Genomic DNA, 16,844 nt, shown 5'->3' with positions numbered 1-16,844 from the left:
GCTATTACTAACAGTCAGATATACCTTTCAATTATTGATAACTCACCTAGGAAACTTTTCCCATCTCAACAGGGATTGAATTTAAAGGCTTGAGTTCTATAATGCTTTCCCAGGAAAGTGTAACAAAAATGGAAAAACAGTTCAAAAAGAAACAAAGCCAAGGCATTTTCCTCTCCTGTGAAATACCTCCTATTAGAGAAAAGTTCAATGGCTAAGAGAACATTATCCTCAAGGTGTCCTCTGGCAGAAGGGGGAAGTTGCAAGCTGATGCATTCACTCAGGGGACACAGTTGAGGGTGACTTATGAGGTGCACTAAGTCGGGGAGAACCTCTAGAGAGGCTCTGTCCTGGGATATGTCAGAGATCACATTGTATAAAGCCTGGGCAGGAAGAGTTAACATGCCATAGACTGATTCCCAGCAGGCTGACTTCACACAAAAGGAGATGACCTTCAGCACTTGAGCACTGTGGGAAAAGTAGCCCAGTGTTTAAGACAATCCTGAAAGCAAGCTGGGGTGGTGAATCAGGCCACGGCCCCAAAATGTCCCCAGCGCTAGAAATGCAAGTCCAGAGTGCTCAGTCCTCTTTATCACACTGGGGATGGGCTAATGGTCTCCCAAACACAAATGCCAGCTAGCATAACAAGAGCGGAGACAAAAAGCTCTGCCACACTCCACCATGACTGAGGCTCCCCAGGCCTTACCTATACCAGAGGAGGGGACCACCCATGCCTACTCTTCAAACCTAAAATCTCACAGCCTAGGTATGGGGGATCCTTTTCCCAAGCCTGAGTTTTCAGTGTATGTTCTGGTCCTTTGAAATTCTTGTGTATAGCCCTCAAATGCAAGAGGCTAGGAGGTAACAGATGCTGTTCAAAGGTCTGGTGGGTACGCTGGTCAGGTCATTAAGGTGTGTTTGCTGCACATCTGTTTTAGTTTCACAGGGTTACTCAAAAAAACTATACCACAAACTGGGTGGCTTATACCAACAGAACTTTATTCTCACAGATGTGGAGCACAGAGGTCCAAAACAAGATGCTAGCGACTCCTTCCCTCTGGACACTCTGAGGGACAATGTGTTCCAAGCCTCTCTTCTAGTTCCAGTGCTGCCGGCAATCTTTGGCACTCCTTGGCTTGCAGCTGTATCACCTCACATTCTGTCTCCACCTTCACATGGCGTTCTCTCTGTGTGTCTGTTTTCTCTTCTTACATGGACAGCAGTCACTGGATTAGGGCCCACCCTAATCCAGTTATGACCTCATCTTAACCAGTTATACCTACAAGGACGCTATTTCCAAATATGGTCACATTCTGAGGTCCTGAGTAGGTATGAATTGTGAGGAGACACTACTCAACCCAGTATACTTTCTTTTTTTTATTTTTAACCCAGTATACTTTCTTTTTTTTTTAACCCAGTATACTTTCAAATTCTCCACAAGCAGCATCCAAAATGTTTATTCCACCTTTCCAGCCAAATATTTACTCCATCTTTTCTTGTCAAAAAAGAAAAAATTGTAGGGTTCTTCACTAAAGAAACTAAAAAGTTTGCTCTGAGAAAAAAGTCTTCTGAAATGTGGCAGGTAGACATTCCCTAATTTAAGAATAGCTATCTTCCCTTAAGTGATCTTGATAAAGCAAAACCTGCTATAAAACAAACTCTATTGCATATAGCAAAGACAGCATATTAAAAAGCAGACATCACTTTGCCAACAAAGGTCCATTTAGTCAAAGTTATGGTTTTTCCAGTAGTCATGTACAGATGTGAGACCTGGACCATTAAGATGATGGAGTGCAGAATTGATGCTTTTGAAGTGTGGTGCTGGAGAAGACTCTTGACAGTCCTTTGGACTGCAAGGCGATCAAACCAGCCAATCCTAAAGGAAATCAACCCTGAATATTCATTGGAAGGATTGATGCTGAAGCTCAAGCTGCAATACTTTGGCCACCTAATGCAAATAGCCGACTCCTTGGAAAAGATTCTGATGCTAGGAAAGGTTGAAGGCAGGAGAAGAGGGCGGCAAAGGATAAGATGCTTAGATAGCATCGCTGACTCAATAGACATGAATTTGAGCAAACTCTGAGAGACAGTGGAGGACAGGGAACCCTGGCATGCTGCAGTCCATGGGCTAACAAAGAGCCGACATGACCTAGTGAGAGCAGTAACAACAAACTCTTACATAGGAAGAGACACCAAGATTCTCCAAGAAACAGAAAGATGAAACAAATCAACAACAACAACAAAAAGCAGGAGAGACAGGGATAGAGGGAAAATCTCTTTGGTCTGTATTCTTAGGAAAAGTAAAGAAAATATTACACCCCCACAAAAAGAACCAAAAATAAGAAAGTAATATTATATAAAAGGGGAATTAGAGATCAAGAAAACATTTCTTAGAAATGAAAAATGATTACCAAAATGAAATATTTAAAATAAAATGACTAGAAGATAAAATTGAGGGCTTCCTCAGAGCAACAGCAATGACAAAAACCAAGAGCTGAAATTTTTAGAAAAGAGAGACAGAGAGGTTCCATTTAAGGGGCTCATTCCTACCTTAATGGAATCAGAGAAAACAAAGAACAAGAAATCCAATCCAATCCCTTATGGTTATACAGGAGATGACAAATAGATTCAAGGGATTAGATTTGGTAGACAGAGTGCCTGAAGAATTATGGGCCGAGGTTCGGAACACCATACATGAGGCAGTAACCAAAACCATCTCAAAGAAAAAGAAATGCAAGAAGGCAAAGTGGTTGTCTGAGAAGGCCTTACAAATAGCTGAGAAAAAAAGAAAAGCAAAAGACAAAGGAGAAAGGGAAAGATATACCCAAATACAGAGCACAAGATATTTTCCCAGAGCTGAAGGAGACCTTCAGATTATAAAGGTACAAGAAGCTTCCAGCCCACAGAATGAAAAAAACCAAGCACCTATGCATACAAAGGAAGATGCAAAAAATCCTGCAGAGATGTAAAAAACAGGTCACGCTCAAATAAATTAGATTCAGATCACCACCAGCACGACCAGATGACAGAAGACAATAGAATGGATGCAATATAATCTCTGAAAAAATATTATCTTCAACCACCTAAAATCCTATATCTTGTGAAAATATTACTCAAGTGTCAAACATCTTTTCAACACACACTATTTCAGAACCTCTTACATACCTCTAAACAGTTATCTATCAGTGGTAGGATTTTAATTAGTGCTTTTTCTTTTTTTCCTAACTTTCCATGTACTACTGGTATGATAAATGTATTCATCATCAAAGTTTTTATAAAAATTATAATAAAATTATCAAGATATTTACATCTTTGTTATCTTTATTATAAAAGTATTTGCTTAATGAACAGCCTTTCTCTAAAGAGTTTAAAGCAGAGGTTACTTCTATAATTTTCTTCCTATTTCTATCACTCGTAAATAATTTTTTATATTTATTTTTAATTAGAGAATAATTGCTTTACAATGTTGTGTTAGTTTCCACTGTACAAGAATGTGAAATCAGCTATAAGTACATATACATCCACTCTCTTTTGAGCCATGACACAACATATTTCCTAACTGGGATTCAGATATGAGAGTTAAGTGACTTAACCCTCAAAAGATTATTATACATTCTGGATATCATATATTTTTTTCCTCCATATAGAAACCAATTTTCTACCTCTAATCAGAATCTCTCAAATTGGTTTCTTTTGTCAAAAGAAAATCAAAGGGAGAAACAAAACATATCTGAGATAATACGAATTAAGTATACAGGACTATGAAAGTTGGATATCAAAGTATTTACCAGAGAGCTTCATTTTTATATACTTAGATAGCGTAGTGGTTATGTTATGTTCCTGAGTATGTTATGTAACAGGAACTGAGCATATCAGAATTACATATTTCAAGTCAATACAGTTGTACATAAGAAACAAGTATACTATTCCTTAGTACAAAGAATAACATTTGTACCAAGTTTTCATGGTATAACACCAGTATTTCCTCTCTATATCTTAACACATAAGGTATAATGACAAACTAAAACTGAATTAACATGGTTTAATAAATTATCAACAATAATAGTAAAAGCCCTTTCTCTTTTAGTCTGTAACATGCATAAACAAGAATGGCAATTGTTACTGTACAGTCCTCTTGTCAATAATAAAAGCAGCATGGTTAAAGATTCGCAGTGACACTAAAACATAATTATGCATACAAGTTAACTATTAAGTTAGCTTTCAGAACACTGAGTTTGACTCTAAGTAGATTTAGTTCCAAATCTCACCTCTACTATGAACAGATCCTTAATCTCTTTGAGCTTCAATTGTTTCATCAATAAGATGGGGGAAAAATAGGACCCGGCCCTGTAGAACAGTGAAGACTAGATTATATGGTTAAGTTTTCCTGTAAGCCTGGCACTAACGCGTCAACAGATGGTAACTGTCATGATCAACATCACCTCCACCACTGCTATTATCATGTGTTGGGTGGGCAAAAACAAAAACCCAACACGGAAGTGGCCCATTCTCCTAGTGACAGAAGTACTCAGGGTCAGGCACAAAGCGTACAAATAAAACATCTGTATCTCAGAGGTCTGGGAGATTGAATAAAGGTATGAATCAGGCCAGGAATGAGAGATGGGTAGGGGCTGGCGGTACACTGGAGAGGTTTGTGCCCTCTCCTAAAGGCATACAAACAACTTATTTTAGAATTCCAGTGCTAGCCAAGCAAAATCCTCTGCTGGTAGAACATGGCCTATGGGTGACTGCTTTTCACCTCTTGAACTAGGACCATCACTCAAGCTGCCCTGAATGAAATTAGAAAACAGGATTCCTAGATTTCAATGTGTCACTACTATTTTTTTCCTAGTTTCTCGTTTATAAATCTATTTTTGTTCCAGAGGATAAGTTACAGTTTTTAATTATAGCAACTTAGGAAAGTACACAGGTGCATAAAGGAGAAGAAAATAATACACACAATCTTATCATTCAGAAGCAACTCAACCTGTAGGGATTTTTTTCCTCCAACTCTAGCTAGGCAGATTTTTTTTCTCCATAATACAAGTATGAATCCAGCTTTTTGACTGGATATTTGAACATTTTATTTAAGACTCTTGGAAACTTAATATTAAATGATTGTAGATTAATCAATTACATAGACATACTTAATCCAGTCTTTTTTTTAAATTGAACATTTTTTCTCAGTTCAATTATTATAGGTAGTACTATAATAAGTTTATACAAAAAATTTTAAATTAACTTGCTCCTCTGGGACACAATTCCTAAAAAAGAATTGGTCAAAACAAAATAGGACATTTTAAAGTCCTTTATAAATAGTGTCAGTCTCCACACTGAAATAGTTACAAAGGTTGACAGGCAACCAAAAGGAGAGTGGAATGCCTTTTTGGCTACCTGTTCACCAACATGGGTCTATGGGTATTCTTAACACATATATCAAATCAGGTTACCAAAATTGCTCCTTTCACATCATCAAAATAAGGGAAATGGATTTAAACTCTTATTTAAAAAGTGACTCTGAAATTAATGCCACTATGACTTCAATGTTTTATTATTTTTACTGATCATGCATTAAAATGTACTGACCCTCTGAAATCTTCCTCTACATTGATACATTTGGATATGGTATGATTTTATTTCAATTATCTAAGTTATGGGGGAGCAAAACCAGGGTGAGATATTGAAATTTAGGGACAGTATCAAAATTACCATTTTAGCCAATATTTTCCCTGAATATCAACCCTGAATTTCTCTGTTTCAAAGCTATAAGTTAAAACACTGAGTCTTGTAACATACTTGGAGGGCATACTGTCCAGCATTAGCTCACACTCTTGTGTATACGCTACAGAATGTAAAGTCTAGAATTGACCTAAAAGTAAAGCAGCGGCAACATGCCAGCTTCAGTTAATACAAAATGAATAATCATCCTGAGTCAGCTGTTTAATTAAATGTGCAATGGTATGAGTTGAGAATTGTGAAGATCAGTGCTTCAGAAAAGTGGTCAGGATCTACAGTGATTGTCTCACCTCTCTACCTTAAGACAGTTGAAACCAGGTATCATGTGTAGATGTTCAGGGTTAATACCTCCACATAATACAATAAGTAGTGTCATAAACTTCAGAAGTAAAACTATTGTTTTACATTTTCCAGTAGATAGCACGGGACCACAAAAACCCCACAAACCAAAGATACTAAGTTTTCTAATTTATCCCATTAAACTGTTATATGGAAATCAAATACAAGAAAAACTAGGCATTTGAAAAACTAAAAATCATTGCCATTAGATGTTAATAAATTGATACACTTCAAAGCACTAATAATCAGTTAACTATAATAAGATATGGAATTCAAAGTTCCTTAAGGGCAGGGATCATGTATTTTGTGACTCCTATGATTTATAGCATATTGCCCTTGAAACTGAAGGCAGAATATAATTATTTGCTAAGTGTATTAATAATATTAATAAGCTATATTTGTATAGTATCATACACAGAATATTTTTCATAGTATTTTAACATAATGAATTAAATTGTTAAGTCCTGGTAGCAACATGTTTATAAACATATTAGATCTTCCATGCTGGGAGAAACAATTGCAATATTCCTAAATTTTTTGTGCTCTGTAACATTAATTGCAAAATAAGTTCTTCTCAGTTAGCATCATAAAGTAAAGCACTGTCCTGGTCCATTAGATGTTCAAGGGAGGGAACAAGGGAATGACTATGTATGTCAATTAAAGCAATTACAGAACAGAAAGATGTTGGGATGAATATCCATCAAATTAGTTTTAGAACATATAAGAAGCATCAGAGTTTCGGAGGGGGGGAAAAAAGGCAAAAGTGCCCTATCTTGGCTGAGTAGCACTATTAAATTCAGATGCAGGGTTCTATTTAGTTTGGACAGGTCCCAGCCACAGAACAAAGTCAGTCTGTCTTAGTACCATAACTGAATTCTACAAGTTAACAGCTTTTCATGAAAAGCTGCCATTTCAAAATGTCAATCAAATCTGAGCATAAGTGGGAACTCCTGCAGAAATAACCAGCTGCAGGTTTGAAAAACATTTTTCACTGAAAGTGGAAACACAAAAGATGTTTGAATGGGATCTCTTTTCATTCCTGTAACAGTAGACGGCCATTTTCACAACATCAAGGACAGAAAACAGAGGACAAAATTGCAAATAATGTCTTGAAAGGACTATTTGCAGGGGTGATGACTGATGCAAGTTACAAATGACAGAATTATTGGCAAATGGGAACTCATTAATATGAAATTGTTTGTTTCTCATTAACTGATCACAGTCCCAGACTATTCTTTTAATTGTGCCTAAATGATTATGCCATACAGAATGAAATGTATCCTTAAGTTTTGACATTTATTTCAATTTCTTTACAGAAATTGATGAGGGTATTGCCTGACTTTATGAGGGAAAAAAATCCACCAATTGTAGTTTATGAACAAATAAAAAAGAAACATTATTTCACTTTTCAGAAAGTCAAAGATGGTAAAAAATACCATGCATAAATAATGCACCTTTCCTCCAAGGAAAATTCCCTTGTAAGCAATGATGCAATAAAGTGAAACTAAATAACAGAGTAGTAAATATGATATACCATCAGAGTTTAGAAAGGAGTAGAAAGGAGATGGGGCTTACTCAGGGAGATGAACATTAGGAAACAAGACTACAGAAGATCTGACACCATGCTACGTCTCCAGAGGCATAAGACAGCATAAAGATCAATCAGAAAATAACTTTTAAAGATTGTTTCACAACTTGAAGAAAGTTATACAATACAAATATCCTCCTTTCTTTTTTACATCACACGCTTCAACAAATCATTTTTCTTTTCCATTTGTTGGCAGCCAACGGAAGAGTTTAAGTTCATAGTAATGATGACTCCTCTAACACCAATACAATCGTCTGGCTATCTAATCAGCTCTCAGTGCTGATTTCCTTTTATACAAATGAAAGGTAAAATTAAAACTCGTGTAAAAGTCTCTATCCATACCTTAAGGTTCTATCAGAATTTGGGGGGCCTCCCAACAGTTGAGATTTAGAGAACTTGTTTGAGCTTTGTTTATTTATTGTACCTATGTACCCTTGTTTATTTAACGTAACCTATATTGTCACTTAAATATGAAAACAAAAAAGTAATTTAGAAATTAAGACTTTCCAACCTCAGATAAATGCTAAAAGTTGTTCAAATCAAAAAGTGCTTTCATATGGCACAGGATAGATAATTCATGGACAATAGAATCTATCTTCTTTTACTTCATAAAAAAAGTTCAATCTCTCATTTTCAGAAATTCAGACTTTGTTTTTATTGACACAAAAATTAACACACAACTATCTCAAATGCAGATTTATTTCATTTTAGTAAGTATGGTCTTATTAACATAATTATCTCCAGCCCAAATTATGATTCTAGCTCAAATTGTGGTTTCACTCATATTTGTATACCTGGAAATTTCTCTTGGGCTCATACTCAACAAGAGCCAAGCCTCCGAATAAGCATCTAACAATATCTGTATAGAAAATTAAGCAGAGATATAAAGTCTCACTAATCTCTCTCAATTGTTCCAAAAGAACTTCACTCGTGTTCAGAATATACTATTCACATTCTCCATTTTAAAGAGAAAATACAAACTCTTTTATCCTAATTTGAGTAAATGAATTCAATTTATATATACATATATATATGTTTCCAAATACATGATAGTTAAGCCTTGGCTCAACAGCACCTCCTGCTTTAAGAACTTTTCACTTAGTATGGCAGCATTCGTAGGTCTTCCACATTCAATATTTAGTTCCAAATGCTTTTAATGCTTGTGTTCAAACAGCTGTATGAGGTTGTGGAGCTTGTTTAAAAAAAAAAAGAAAAACTGTTGGGCAGGGGGAGGGCATGAGTTGGTTACCAGTTGTCACCCAAAGATAACAGTTACTTTTATTGGGGTATTACAAATGCAAATGGTTAATGTGGTATAAACTGTATACTAGATTTTAGTTAGAATGTCTAAAGCTATCACACAAGGCATTCATCTGTGTTCCCTGTTTATGGGAATGAAATATGTAGTCATTTGAAGTCCACAATATGTATACTGTGTTTGTAATAACTGCAGATTTTACAAGCACATTATTCTTTCCATTAGGATTAAAACCTCACCGAATAGCAATTTGTGAAAGAATTCTAGCAGGGCCCCGAGCCCAGAACTCTGACCTCTGATGAGATGCTTGGCAGCAACAAACTCTGGGTCTAGGCAAAACATCTGGTTTGAGTTAGACTTCCTGAAAAAATAGCCCCTGTACTGGGGAAACTGGTATTCACTCAGCTTTGTATATATACTTTGACTGACTTCAACACTGCTATAGGAAAAAAGAGAGAGAGAAAGAAAAGACTTTACCAGAATGCCTGTCAATCACGACAGACTCCTTGGTGGCCTCTCTAGAATTAAGCTCTCTTATTAGCTAGAACAGTCTTTCCATATTTCTTGGGTATCTCCCCCCACATTACAGCCTAATAGAATGTAAAATAACTTCAAAATAAGTTCAGATTTTTGACTAGCAAACACAAAAATACATTATTTTTCTTTTAATCACTCAAGAGGAGGAATCTCTGGTTAATTTTGACTTATTCTATTTACATACATGGAGGGGAAAAAGGTTAAGACCATAGTGATTTGAGGGCTCCTATAAATTTGGTAAATACTAAACCTGAAAAAAATTAAATGGCTTCTAATCAAGGTTCCTTTCTTCTAAAATGATAAACTTAAATGCAGTAAAATGTTTGGCTTTTCTGGTGGTTCAGCAGGAAAGAATCAGCCTGCAATGCAGGAGATGCGGAGATGTGGGTTGGATCCCTGGGTTGGGAAGATCCCCTGGAGGAGGAAATGGCAACCCACTCCAGTATTTTTGCCTGGAAAATCCCATGGACCGAGGAGCCTGGTGGGCTACAGTCCAAGGGGTTGCAAAAGAGTCGGACAGGACTGAGCGGCTAAAACAACAAAGTAGGACAACAGTGAGTATTTATTGTGAAGAGGTTCTTTGAATTTTTGCAAATTTAATAAAAACCACAATTCAAAAATGATTCCTCTGATAAATAATCTAGAGAAAAATGCTCTGGATTAACATGAAACAATAATTTGACAACAGGGGATTATCTGAAGGTTCTCTGGCAAACTTTCATCTTCTGATTAGCAGGTCCAGTACAACAAATATGGAATGGAAATCCATTCACTGCAATTAATAGTTCACTTAAACTCGTTAAAATGAGACCATTAAATTATTTCACATTCTTATACATACGATCTTTTTTTTAAAAAATATAATTGACTTATAACATTGTGCTAGTTTTGGGTGTACAGAAAAGTGTACATCCACTCTTTTTCTAGATTCTTTTCTCATACAGGCCATTACAGAGTACTGAGTAGAGGTTTTTGTGCTGTACAGTAGGACCTCCCTTCTGGTTACATATTTTATACATAGCAGTGTGCACATGTCTTTTGAAGCACTGTTTTTACATGTCAGACTGAGACCGGCCCCAATCTATGAACGGTGCTGAAAGACAAAAGGCAGCATCAGGTGAGTTGTTACAGCCAAAGGTTAACGTTTGGACCTAAACACAAAAGCAGGATATTCCAATGCAGTACTCTCTACCTTGACTGTGATTTGATTTGAGTCTCTAGTAAAAGCAAATATATAACCCAGTTTATACCATTGTCAGTAATGTAAGATTAAGGTCATGTGGGATAATAATTCAAAGCATGATTTCAACTTTGAAGAGCCTGGGAGAGTTCTGTCAGTCTCAGAGGATGGTAAACTGACATTTTACCTTTCTATATATCATCTTAATTTAATTATTACCTTCGTGAACAGAAATACAAACTAATTTTAGTTTGTATTTAGTCTTTGGGAGAATAGTGTGGGACAGAAAGCAAATTAATAGTACAAATTTACTTTTCTGCCCAGTGGCATTGCTAAGGACTCCACTGAACAGGAACACGTTGCTTCAACATGTATGAGCAGTCTGCAAACCATACTTTTACCAAACTTCAGGAAGCTATTCAGGAATAACTCAAGATTATGCCCTGCTTAAACATTAAAAATAAACTCTTATTGATCAAACTCAATCCAGAGTCTGCTCCACGTTCCTCAGGACCGCATGAGGCACATGCACGTGTCTGCTTACTTATCACAAAGTATGTGGTTTTTAATGTATGTCACAGTCATTATTCAGCAAATTATACACTTGGTACTATCTCCAAATGATACAATTTTAAAAAATTGATATTTCTACCACAAAGTCTAATCATTTCTATTATAATCAGAATCAACAAAATAATCATGGAAAATAAAACATTTTGCTTCTCCAAGCTCTGTTTCTTCAATCCATGATTTTTATACATTTTAACATGAAATGTTCCTTTGCCAACTTTGAGTAAAATACCATAGAGCTTAACTTCAGCACTTCCTTTCTCTACACCCTTGCAACCTTCTTTTGTACACACACCATATACACAATCCCTCTAATTTCTTAGCTCACCATGAACTGAAATGTTTCGAGATACTCATTTTGATACAAAATAACAGTTAATAACGAACAAAGTGACAAACTTCCCATTTAAATATATTTTCGAAAGAATGTCATAAAATTAAATATAGATTAATAATAGCAACTTTCTGTAAACACATATTTACTTTTCTACTCAAAACAAGGATAAACTAAAGCTATAGTGTTCATTCTAGAAAGAAGGAAGAAGCATTTTTAAAACTGTGTAAGCATTCATGCAGAATTACACATATTTATATACTGCAGGTATACGGTAATAGACTTAAGGATAAAGTTTTTAAAAATAATCATTACCTGGAATGCACATATAAATTATTTTTCAAAGTCTGCTTTTCCTTAAACCTGACCATGAAACAATTCGTATCTGAGTCAGAGCACAAACATCAAGGAATATGACTTGACACCTGCAGGGTTTTTGTCTGATGATGATAAAAGAGAAAGTTATTATCCTAATGCTGAAGGCCACTTTGAGAAACCCTCTGAAGCACAAGAAAGGGGATTCCTCTGTCATCCTCTTTATGACAGAAGTAACAAAGAAAACGCTCTCCTCCTGACCCAACTTTGGAATATACATAGTTCAATTCTGAGAGTAGAGATCTAAAAACTGAGTATGACAACGAATAGTAACAAAAACTAACACTGGCGATTTTCTATTCTGGTAGTACTTTTATACTGGAATTAAACAGCAGTTTTCTTTCCAAAAGGCATAAAGAGCATTTCACTGCTAACCCCCTGCATTTTTTAAAGCTATGGCCACAAAGGCACATTTATAAAATAAGCCCCCACTTGTTAAAACTGTAACATTGCCACCATCACTAGAGTTTCACCTTAGTGACTTAAACAAATATAAATAAAGTAATAAACACTATATGTTTTATAGAGTTCTATGAACCAGCAAAAGAAAAAAAAAATCACCTTACAAAATAACCTCTTGGCAAATGCAAAAGAAAAGCTAAATTTGGTTTGCCCATATTTTCTGAGTTCCCAGAATATAAGAAGCAGCTAGGGGAAACTTATTTAACTGAAAGACTTTAGCTTTTTTCATTTTCCACATTAGCCTTTTTGGAAAGCAAGGGGAAAAAAGTATTAAACAGGAAAGGATGAAAGAAGTAGAGAAGGGCAATCAATGTACTAAGAAGTAAATGGGAGTTTAAAACTAGGTATCTTTCATATTTAAGATGACCTTGATAGAAATCTTTGTACTGACTGAGGTTAAATGTTGAAAATGAGCTCTGTAAAAATCATACATGATGACTTGCTATCCTGAGTGCTCAAAACGTTCGGTAAGTAAATAACTCCTTTTGCTTTCCCATCATTAAGTTATGGTAAAGCTCTTCATGTTACTGCTATCTGACGGCTGTACTGTAAACTGTTCCACTCAGAACTGAGGAATAAAAATTTTAATGGCTACTGTCATATGAACAACTTTAAAAAATATATTGTTTCAGACTTGTTAATATACTAATGGAGATTTTATAGAGTTTAAATATAATTTTTGAGTCATCACCTGTATAACAGCAATAACAACAACACTTATTTTATATAACTCCAAATTATATACAGTTGAGTAAATTTTAATTTGTTTTCATTTAAGGTCTTCTAAAGTTGAGGCCAGCATGTTGAAGAAAAATATTAAACTATCTATAACGCTGTGTCAACATATGATGCTACCGGGAATGGTAAGTGAATTAATTTTCCAAGGAAAATTAATTACTTATGACTTACAGTTGTAAAAGCAAACAACGTAACACTGGATTAGGGCACATTTAATTTCTGTTTGTAGTAGCGATTAAATTAATTTTATATAATTCATGGTATGTAATGGAAAGCAGAACAAAAATGAAATTCTAGACAATGACTGACAGAAAAATGTATATATTTATGAAGCCGATCCAAAAATAAGGGTCATGGATATTAATCACTGGATAATAAAACAGTAATTTTAATAGCTCTAGAATAATGGATTTTTAGCACAGTTTTTGAGAAAACTTTACCAAAAAAAGTCTAACAGAGAAACAAAAAACTGTTAATAATACCCTGTAATATCTCCTGAATCTCTCCCTCTCCCCCTTAAAAAGGCATTCAGAATAAGGTTTTGCACATCTTTTATTTATAATGATAACTTTTGTTCATTTAGATTTTGGGCAGCTAAAATTAAACATATCAGTAAACAACTGGGGGATGAAGTTCTTAAAATTACAACTAAACTCTCTTCCCCTGATACCCAAAGAGCAAGGTGCTTCTAAAATGGATCATCTGTGATTCATTTAATTGAATTATGTACCTGAGTACTACTAAGACAACAGATTTTGGTAACTAATAGGGCCCTAAGAATACATGTACAGCTGTACATATAAAAATATTCATCTTTATACCCCACCACGTCCTACCTGTTCCAGTTAAGCTAGACATAACCTTTTAAATTTGGACTCCATGGTGCAGCTCATGTATTAAAGAATTAAGTCTTGCCCTGACTCTAATTGTAATTAAATAGTTTAAAGTAACTACTAGAGAATGAAATGAAAGAGCATAAACACACCCAAATAACAGAAATAAAAATTATACATACATAAATATACTTTCCTTAAAATTTTACCTTTTTACAAATTTTAAAGTATTCCCGTTTGTAGTTACACCATCTATCACAAAGACAGTATCCCACATTATCTTTAAAAATATATAGGTATATAGAGAAAAATCATTATTTATGTAATGCCTTTGAGAATGAAGAGAAAAAATTACTGAAAATATTCTAAATTCCATTTTAATCTTAAATCTATCAAAGGAAGAAGAATTTGTGACATTACTTTAGAGTTAATGAAAATAAAAATTTGTGGCACCATAGTTTTTAAGGGATTTTTTTTGGAAGTAACTCAGTACTGTGAAAAGATTCGCTAAGGACAGAAAATCTGCCATTCTTAGAGAAGCTGCGTTTTAATCATGATTAGAAAACGTTTTTGCTCTATTTTGAAGAATAAAACTAAATAAAGCAATAGAAACCTCACCTTTCTGGCTTGTTTTCCTAAAACCCAGGGTTACTCTTATTTCAAAATGGACCTCATTCAGCATAATCCAGATTGAAAAGGGTTTGTTTATAAAATGTCCTCTATATGTTCTCTTTGGGGTAAGAGGCACATTCAGCCTTTTTTTTCTTCCCCCAGCTAGTAAAGCTATCCAAGGAGGCTGTAACATCACCTTGGACTCTCAGAAAATTTAACTTTCCTTCCATTCTTGGCTTCCACATTGGAACAGGGTTGTAAGAAGACAGAAAAAGAAAGAACAAAGGAACAAAAGTGTGTCCTTCTGCACGAAAAAGAAATCTACTGTGGTGCCCACATCAGTCCTGCCTAACACCACTCAGGAAAAAAGAACAAAGGCAAGAAAGACAAGAAGAAAAAGGAAGGAAAAAAGAAAAGGAAAACAAGGGAAAGAAAGAAAAAGAAGGAAGGGAGAGTGAGAGGGAGAGGAGGAGGAAAGAAAAGAATGAAAGTGAGAGACAGAAAGAAAAAATGAGAGAATACAGAATCCTTTTCTGATTGGCAGTAGAGTCCCCAAGACAGAGAAGTTACACTGAAACTCCCTCATTAGAAGGCACACACAAAACACCCTCTACATTCTCTTAAGACTGAAATGAATTTCAGAACTCTCCTCAAGCATCCTTCTTTTATTACAACCCATATCCATATTTCAGTAGAATCACTACAGGGGAATCACTAATTTTTTATCTAAACTATGACATTTTGGCAAATGCTACACAACCAGCCATAAATCTACAACAAGCCTCAAATACTAAAGACTTGGTAATTATATGATGAGAAACAGCTTGATTATGGGTAAGGCAAGGCAGGCTGTCAACAAACAAACAGCTGTTTCTTATTGACAACCCATAACCAAATTGTGCATCCCGACCAACTGAGGAGTTTGTGTCTGTCGTTGCTGTTGTGTTTGTTTTCAACTATTCTCCCTTCTTCCCCTCCCACCTCCAAAACACGGAGTCAATTTAAACATTAGATGTGAACCACAACAGAAGAATCAGATATGCAAGGATAACAAGTAAAGCACTATAGACTTACAAAACATTCTCTAGGTAATAACTAACAGAAGTTTAAAGTGTACTTTCCAATTCAACTTCAAATGCCTATCTGTCCCTGTGCAACACGTCCTGTCATTACTATTTATACGAGGCAGCTCAGGCAATGGGCCTGTTTCCTCATTCCTAGATTATGACCACAGCAATGCGGCCACTCTGATTCTTTGTTCTGGAAGCTTTCCCCACAGATTCTTCTGTCCTCCCTTCTAGCAGAGGCCATGAACATGCTTATACCTGTCAGTGTGAACTAAATGACCTCTAAGGTCTCCTGTGGCTTGATTCTAGGAATACTTGAGAAGATTTGAATAAATAATAGGAAAAAACAAAACCTTAACATAATAGATTTAAAAACAAACCTACCAGCATAAATAGAATCTGCTTACTTTTTATTTTTGGCTGTGTAGCTTGTAGTTCCCTGACCAGGGATTGAACCTATGCCCTCAGCAGTGCAAGTATGGAGTTCTAACCACTGAACCATCAAGGAATTCCCTGGAATCTGTTTGATGGTTCCATCATATGAAATAAAATCACTTTCACACTTACACCTTCAGGCATTTTCATATATATATATATACACACACACACACACTCTGTTTAACAGTTATTCAGAAACCATATAGGTAACCCAATTTTATTTTTCAACAAGGCATGAAAAAAAAATTACTTTCCCAAGGTCACGAAGCAAATGCAGCTAAACTGAAATAAGACCACAGTTCCCTTTGGTGCCCTGGGGCTTTGTGTTCCACTTCAAAGAACCACACTGAAATGAGGAAAGGACCAGTAAGAATGTTTATGCAATTTCAGTTTAAATTCCCTTTAAACACACCCTGAATTATAATTACCCAGCAGAAAGGAGGGGCATATGTCAAAGAGCATAGTTACATGCCCCAGGTATGACCAAGTATTTTAATCTAGAATCCAAATTTCCTTTGCAGACTTAATGATAAACAGCATTTATCTACAAGAAAATAGCTCCTGTCTCCCTCTCAGTGTTCCACTTTATTTAAACCATGCCTTTCTTCCCTGGTATCTCAGTTGGTAAAGAATCTGCCTGCTGTGTGGGAGACCTGGGTTCAATCCCTGGGTCAGGAAGATCCCATGGAGAAGGAAATGGCAACCCACTCCAGTAATCTTCCCTGGAGAATCCCCATGGACAGAGGAATATGGCGGGCTACAGTCCATGTGGTCACAAGA

At 35.6% G+C, this 16,844-nt stretch overlaps 1 protein-coding gene and 1 non-coding gene across 4 annotated transcripts in view; both read right to left on the bottom strand.

Moving 5' to 3' along the window:
* Positions 1–16,844, bottom strand: part of SRBD1 (S1 RNA binding domain 1) — a 228,280-nt gene that overhangs the window by 56,032 nt on the left and 155,404 nt on the right. The gene's annotated exons all lie outside the window — the stretch shown is intronic.
* On the bottom strand, positions 16,062–16,134 carry TRNAA-UGC. Its single transcript has one exon. It is a non-coding gene; the product is annotated as a tRNA-Ala (tRNA).

Source organism: Cervus elaphus, chromosome 11 (genome assembly GCF_910594005.1).
Source record: "Cervus elaphus chromosome 11, mCerEla1.1, whole genome shotgun sequence".
NCBI lineage: Eukaryota > Metazoa > Chordata > Mammalia > Artiodactyla > Cervidae > Cervus > Cervus elaphus.
The sequence above is the reverse complement of the archived record's forward strand: the minus strand, read 5'-3'. Positions and strand labels throughout refer to the sequence as shown.